Source organism: Tasmannia lanceolata, unplaced genomic scaffold (assembly GCF_043159265.1).
Source record: "Tasmannia lanceolata isolate RefF3 unplaced genomic scaffold, GAP_Taslan_0.1 ptg000018l, whole genome shotgun sequence".
Classification (NCBI taxonomy): domain Eukaryota; kingdom Viridiplantae; phylum Streptophyta; class Magnoliopsida; order Canellales; family Winteraceae; genus Tasmannia; species Tasmannia lanceolata.
The window spans coordinates 21,360,378-21,367,938 of NW_027518695.1; positions in this window are offsets into that span (position 1 = coordinate 21,360,378).

Below are 7,561 nucleotides of genomic sequence, written 5' to 3' on the forward strand. Positions count from 1 at the left end.
TGCCGATTATTTCTCTCTGTCACCCCATTCTGCTGAGGTGTGTCAGGACCATGGTTTTAAATTTCGGTTTCGATACCGGTTTCGGACCCCACCAAAATTGAAATTTCGACCGAAATCCGGCGAAAGAAGAAAAATAGTATTTTATTTGATATAAAATTTCGGCCAAAATTACCGCATAATTTCGGTCGAAATTTCGGTAAAATATTAAAATAATTAAAAAAATAGGTTTTTTGGGGGAAAACAAAATTTCCAAAATTTTGGCTGAAATAAAATACCATTTCGGATAATAGCGATTTCGGTGTCGGTCTCCACCGAAAATCCGAAATTTCGGTCGAAATTTAAAACCATGGTCAGGACACATGAGCTGCCTACGAATCTCATGCTTACGTATGTAAGTTGAGAATTTGTTCGATGTGTACTCGCCACCGTTATCGGTTCTCAGGCACTTGATCTTGCAGCCAATATCACTCTCCACCTGTTCTTGGAACTCTTTGAAGTTTCCAAAAACTTCTGATTTTTCTTTCAAAAAATAAACCCACACAAACCGCGAGAAATCAACAATGAATGTCAATAAATAACGCATACCTCCAATTGATGGTATTCTCACTTTCCCAAAAATGCCAGAGTGCACTAGCTCGAGCGGCTTCTTCGCTTGAAACGTTGAATCGGTGTATGGAAGTTGATGTGCCTTTCCATATTGACACCCTGCACACACCGTGTCATGCCAAACCTCTAGATCAGGAAGTTCCTTCACCAATTGCTTTTTCATCATCACCTTAAGCTTTGAGTACCCAACATGCGTCAATCTCGCGTGCCATAAATCCGCAGTCTCTTTCTTTCAGGTTCTCTGATACCACTTGTAGAAAAATATGGATCAAAGTAAGGCTTTGATACCCACTTGTAGAACAAGATCAAAAGCAAGAAGCAATACCCATAAGAAATCACAAAATCCCACAACTTCACATTCACCACCTTTTTCATAGAAAATACCGAAATCCATTCTGCCTTTTACATACCTCAGTATTCGACGAACTACATCAAGATGTGGTTTTCTCAGTTTTTGCATGAATCGGCTCGCGATACTGACTGCTTGTGCTATATCGAGTCTAATGAGAGTTAGATAAATAAGACTGCCCACTAGCGGGCGATACATACTCTGACTTTCAAGTTCTTCCCCTTCCTCTACTCGAAGCTTTGCATTCATCTCCATCGAAGTCACAATTGGATTGCACTCGGCCATCCCGAACCGTTTGAGTAGATCTCCGACATATTTCCGTTGACTTATCCCTTTCTCTGTTCGATCCATCTCAAGACCAAGAAAGTGACTAAGCTCTCACAACTCCTTTGTCTGAAAGCGTGTTCCAAGATTGACTCGGATTCTTATGATCTCCTCCAAATCGTCTCCAATAACGATTGTATCATCAACATACACAAGCAATACTGAAATTTTATTGTTTGTGAACTTCTCAAATAAACTAAAATCTGACCACGCCTTCGAATAACCAATAGCAATGAGAAACTCTGCTATCTTACCACACCACGCTCTCAGAGCTTGCTTCAGACCATATAAAGCCTTCCGCAATTTGCACACATATTGCGCTTTCTTGGTACTCTCAAACCCCTTGGGTTGCTCCATGAAAATTTCTCGATCCAATTCACCATGCAAGAATGCATTCTTCACGTCCATCTGCCATAACTTCCACCCTTTACAAGCAGCAAGGGCGATGAGCACACTGTAGACACCCCATTTGGACCGAACCCCAATTAGGTGATTTAACTAAAAACCCTTTCAAATAATAGAATTAGTGTCCCATGTTATGCCATAGGGTAGGTTAGGATCCCTAATATGTCCTTTTAAAAATTTCGTAAAAATCTGTTGAGGTTCGCTTAGCGAACGAGTGAAGTTCATGAGATAGTGCATATATAGTGTTGCAGAAGGGAGTTAGTTTATCTTGTCTGGGGGTTGTCCAGTTAGCATCTTTTGCAGTAAGAAGTTTGTCCCAGACAACTAAGGGGGCACGAATTTGTTTTTTTATTTTCATTAAAAATTCTTCTTGTGGACCACCGTATTTATCCGAAAGCAAGTATAAAATTATATTTTAGAGGGCTGTCCAAGATAATTTGAAGGGGCAAAAATTATGGGATTCATCTATAAATAGCAGTGAGGGCTTTCATTAAAAAAAGAAATTTTTTTCATTTTCGTAAGACAAATTAGAGAGAGAAGGAGCGAGATTTCTGGAGAGAAATTTTCTAAACCCTAATTTCATCTTCTCCGGTGAGATCTCGCCCGAATCCGGTCGTTCTGCCAGAGATCTGACCGCCGGAGTTTCTCCGCATAACCTCCTTCACATCCTCTTCCCTTTTATGGTCATAAAAACCCTAGATCTACATCCTAGAGCTTTAGATTTTCACTCCAAACCTTCGATCAAACCCTTAATTCAAGCTAAAACCTTAGCACTTTGTCTTCTCCGATCATTCTTGCTGAGCTCCGACAAGCTCCGGCCATGTCCAAACCGACATTTTCTTGCATCTGATCATCAGATCTTAGATTCAAACCCTAGATTTCACAGCTTTCTTTCATGAAACGCTAGATCTTATCATCAGATCTTAGATTCAAAGTCTGAACCCTTAGATTCATGAATTTCTTTGCTAGAACCTTAAATTCAAGCTGTCAAGATCCTCAGACTTTAGATCTATAGTAAAATCTTTAGAGCTAATGTTTTAAGTCGTTTGTTCAAAGATAAACCTGATTTGTGGAGAAAAAAAAAGAACGAATTGAGATTAAGGACTCAGCAGGAGATTAAAGAAATACAGCATAAGGTAATGGATCTTCATTTCTGGAATAAGATTTTTTTTTTTTGTATTTCGTTCAATTTCTCATAATATGATGCTGTTTACATTTGATTCATATCTCTGCTTTTTTATTTGTTTATTTGAAGGACTCTAATGTTTTACTTGTTATTTTTAAGAATAATGAGAGCTTGAAGTGTAGGTTTTGTAAATCGTTCCTAGTTTTTCTAATTTTTTAGATGATTTTCTTTATTATTTGTCCTAGTAGAGAACTATAAAAATGAATGTAGATAACGCTATGTTTGATTTGGATTTTTATAGATCATGTTCATCTAATCAGCTGAGCTAAAATCAACGAATGCTTTGTGTGTTTTGTTTAAATTACAGATCATTTTTTTATTATATATATACTTGTTTAATTTCAACAGTCAGAAAGAATTCCTTTTAGTTTTTTTTTTTATCTAGATAGATGTTGAAAAATGGTTGATTAAAGTATTTGTATCGCTCTACTTTCTAATATTCAATTTTATTCATCACATTTTCTTTTAAGTTTAGTTTTACCTCATGTACTGCTGTTGTTGAAGAAAAATCTGAGTATTTTTAATTGGAAAATTCAGAAAAAGAAAGTTGTAAATTTGAAATTTGTATTTTCAATAGTGCCTGTATTGTCCAGATTCTGAAATGATTTTTACATTGAGACTTTTGTTTTTCAACTCTTGGAGTGTGCTAACAATATGTTCCAATGCATATGGCTAGTTCATTATGCTGTATTTTTGTTTCCATGAGATTTTGTGCTAAAAAAAAGAACAGAGATAAAAGCCAGGTCCTGTAGGTCATTGTTTAATAAATTTCGTTAATCACCTGACCTTTAAATGTTTTTGCAATTATTGGTTGATGCCTCATCTTTTGCATTTCAAGATATAATGAGCTATTACCATATGTTAAGAATGAAACAGACTCATCTCTTCTCAGTCAACCAAGATCCACAATTTACATGGTTCATAGAGCTGTTTTGATCAATGGAATTGCCATGATTTATCATTTTCAAATTCTATAGAATTGTATCAATTTGCAAAATTGCTATCCGCTATAGAGTTGAACCGCAGTTAAAGTGTTGTTTGAGCAAGGAAAAGGGGCTCCAATGTGTGGAACCCGATCCGAGAGAGGCGGGGGGACGGGCCCCCCTCGCGAGTCTCAAGAACATCCACGTGAAGGAGAGCCCCACCAAGGAACTCTCGAAAGAGTGCCCCTCACAGCATGAGCGGCGATGCGAAGTGAGATACCTCTCGATTCGGGGACTAGCCCGGATTCGAGACGCACCTTAAACAAAGAAAGAGTTGTCATCCAAGGAAGTGGGCCCTGGATCCCATGCTGTGCTCTGTCGCAACAGATAACCAGAGATATAAAGGGTCCGTGCCTGATGACGAATGGGGAAGGGGTTAGGCCCCCCCAATTCGCCCAAGTACAAGCACCTGGTCTCTTATGCCATTTATTATTAACTTTGAAGAGTTTTTGGCGAAAATCATGCGAAATGGGAACGAATATCCCCGAGATAACGTCTAGCTAATCATGCATGTCTCGGAGATGAATAAAAAGCACACACAAAGAAATGAAAGACATGCCACCTAAGAATAGCTAGGTTATGCGTGCCATGCCTAATTGGTGTCTATGTTCTGATGGGCAAACGCATGCATGTTACAGCTAAAGGTATAGGATCTGTACAGGAAAGTAAGAAAACACAGCAAAAACATACAATATGACAAGCCCTAGACTCTAATGCGATAATTGACTCGGACCAAGATGGCCATCCATCTTAGCTGCACTACGTATCCCGGCCTCGGGAAGAATCAGAGCCAACGTAGTTCGGCGACCTATGCTAAACTACAATGCCTAACCTTCTAAGACCGCTATCCTAGACTCGATCAACTAGACCTGACTAGTTTTTAAAGCTTCTTGCGCCATTACTTAAGTTCGAGTGAACGGTAATTTTTAGGACTCCCTATATGCCCTAACTAATGCAAGTGGACCCTACACCCTATGTGTGACTAGGCTGTGCATCCTAAGGAAAACCATGGGCTCTCTAAGCGCATCCTAGTCTAGCCATCGGCTCGACTAAGTGTCTAACCGACCACGACTTGAGGCCTCCTAACTCTGAGGACATTCACACGACCAGACACGGCAAAGCAACACAATCAGGACAGACTCCTAACTCTAAGACACCCCACACGCCTAGGACAGACTCCTAACTCTATGGGAAGATCTTTTGAAAATTGCTGGTAAGGTTATTTTGAAGAATTTTTGAAGTTTCGAGAGGTTTGAAAGATTTTGAAGCTTATAGAAGTTTTTGAAGTTGTGAAAGATATTTGCAAAAATGGTGACTGAACTCAGGATGCCAGCAGCACGCCTGAGTTGCCTACGTACCCCTCAGCTAGGGATCAAGCCATCCGTAGTTCGGACCAGATTTTCCTAACTACACTCTAATGACTCGAGATTTTTGAGATTTTTGATTTTTCAGATGTTTTTGATGTTTTGACTCAAGAGGACAGAATCCTATCATCATAAGGGTAGGATAGACTCCTGATATCCCGCAAAGGTTGGACAGCATCCTATGCTTTGCGGGGGGGAATGAACAGAATCACGACTCTGCAAGGGTTGGACAGCATCCTATACCTTGCAGGAGCGGATAAAATCACATGACTTGATGAGGGGATGGACAGAATCCTAACCCCTATGATGATAGGACAGACTCCTGAAAGACTGAAGGACTGACTCCTATGCTGAAGACTGACTCTGAAAGATGGAAGGACAGACTCCTAAACTCTCTATGACAAACTCTAAAAAGGAAGAAATCCCTTAACTTGTGAAGACTCTAAGGCAGAAAAGGAGGGGGGTTGGCTCAAGATACGTTCGGTCATCGCCCTAGCCCGAGAAGGAGTTTCTGAAAAGGCGATGGAAATCCTGAAGAACCGAAGAAGACCCCGAACACAGATACTAACTTCCAATACTACTAGACATAGAACCGGAGGACATGTGTATGATGGCAAAAGTTAGCGAATTAGGGTAGGCATGAGAACACACATCTCAAAAGAGACAGGTACATGGTAGTATAGATGGTTTTCTCATCTTAAAGATTTAAAGGCAAAATATTATGACTTCAAAGAATAGAGCCTCAAATCACAATCGGCACATCTAAGATGGCCCAAGAAAACTCAAATAAATGTTCGACACTTAGAGGCTTTTAATCAAACAGATTGTGGACATACATAAAGCACACACCAATCATTTGTTGTTTTCCAAGACCAAAACAAAATAACGTGGAATTAAGACCATCGGAAATGAAAGAAACAGAGAAATAGAGAGTACCAAGAATGAAATGAAGGAAGAGATCGGGAGAATTACTTGAAATTGGAGCCTTGTAGGTTCAAGCTTTTGCTCCTCCTTTCTTCTTCTTCTTCTTCTTCTGAATTGGGCAGAGATGGCGGATCGGGGCGAAATTGCCAGAGATGATGACGGATCGAATTTGGGGCGTAGATCAACGGAGAGTGGGATCGTGGCTGCAAATGGAAGAAAACCCAAGTGGGTTTGATGGGTAAAAGAAAATGGTGGTAGGGTCGGTGGCCGGAGCAAATGGCTGGCACGAACGGGGCCGAAGAAGACAACCCCCAATCTCTCTCTCTGTATATATATATATATATATATATATATATATATATATATATATATATATATATATATATCTCCCTCTCTCTCTCTCTCTCTCTCTTTTCTTTTTTTTTTTTGGTTTGGGAAATGGCAGATGGAGGTTTTTAAAGGGAGGTAATGGTGAAGATAATGGGTTTTGGGGGGGAGGAGTTGCAGAGGTATGAGGGGTGGGAGAAAATGGATTTGAGTGGAGGCGGTGGTCGGTCGGAGATGGCCGAGGATGGGATTTGCCGGCGACCGATGAGGAGGGTCGGAGAAATGGTGGCCGGAGATGAGGTTTCTTGGAATCAATGGAGGAAATAAAGTGGGTTTCGAGGGGAGTAAGAGTAGAGAGGATGAAGTGGGAGATGAACAGACGAGGTGGCGGTGGGTGGATTTCGGTTTTTTTTATTTTTCGAAGTGGGTTTTGACAGAGGGTTCAATGGGGTTGAAGACGATGGAGGTGGTCGGAGATGGGGATCGTGGCCGATGGTGGTGGAGGAGAAAATGGGGGGTGGGGGCCGACGGTGGTGGAGGAGAAAATGGGGGTGGTGGCCGACGGTGGTGGAGGAGAGAATGGGGGTGGCGGCCGACGGTGGTGGTGAGTTTGGTGGAGGTTGGAGATGCAGAAAAAGAAGAAGGGGGAGGTGGTGGCCGGCGGGGATGGGTTTTGGTGGAGTTTGTGGTAGGTTTTAATGGCAGAAGATGAGGGAGTGTTTTTTTTTTTTTGAAATGGGTTTTGGATTTGCAGAAAGAATACAAAATGGTAGAGATGGTGGGGGTGATGGGCGGTTTTAATGGGGGTTGGGGTAGATTTTCGAGATGATGATGGGTGGCTGGGGGTTTGATGGTGGTGGCAGCGGGGCGGTTTGTCGGAGAAGATGGAGGAGGAGGTGGGTTTTGGGTTTGGGAGGTGTGGTGGTTTTCGGTTTTTTTAGGTGTTGAGAAGAGGGGAAGAAGAAGAAGGTGGGGGGGGGGGGTAGGCTTGCCGGAGAAGATGGTGTTGGCTGCCCCCCTTTCTTTTTCTTTTTGGAATGGGTTTTGCGAGGGATGGTGAGTTTGGTTAGAATCGGTTTTGGTGGTGGTGGCT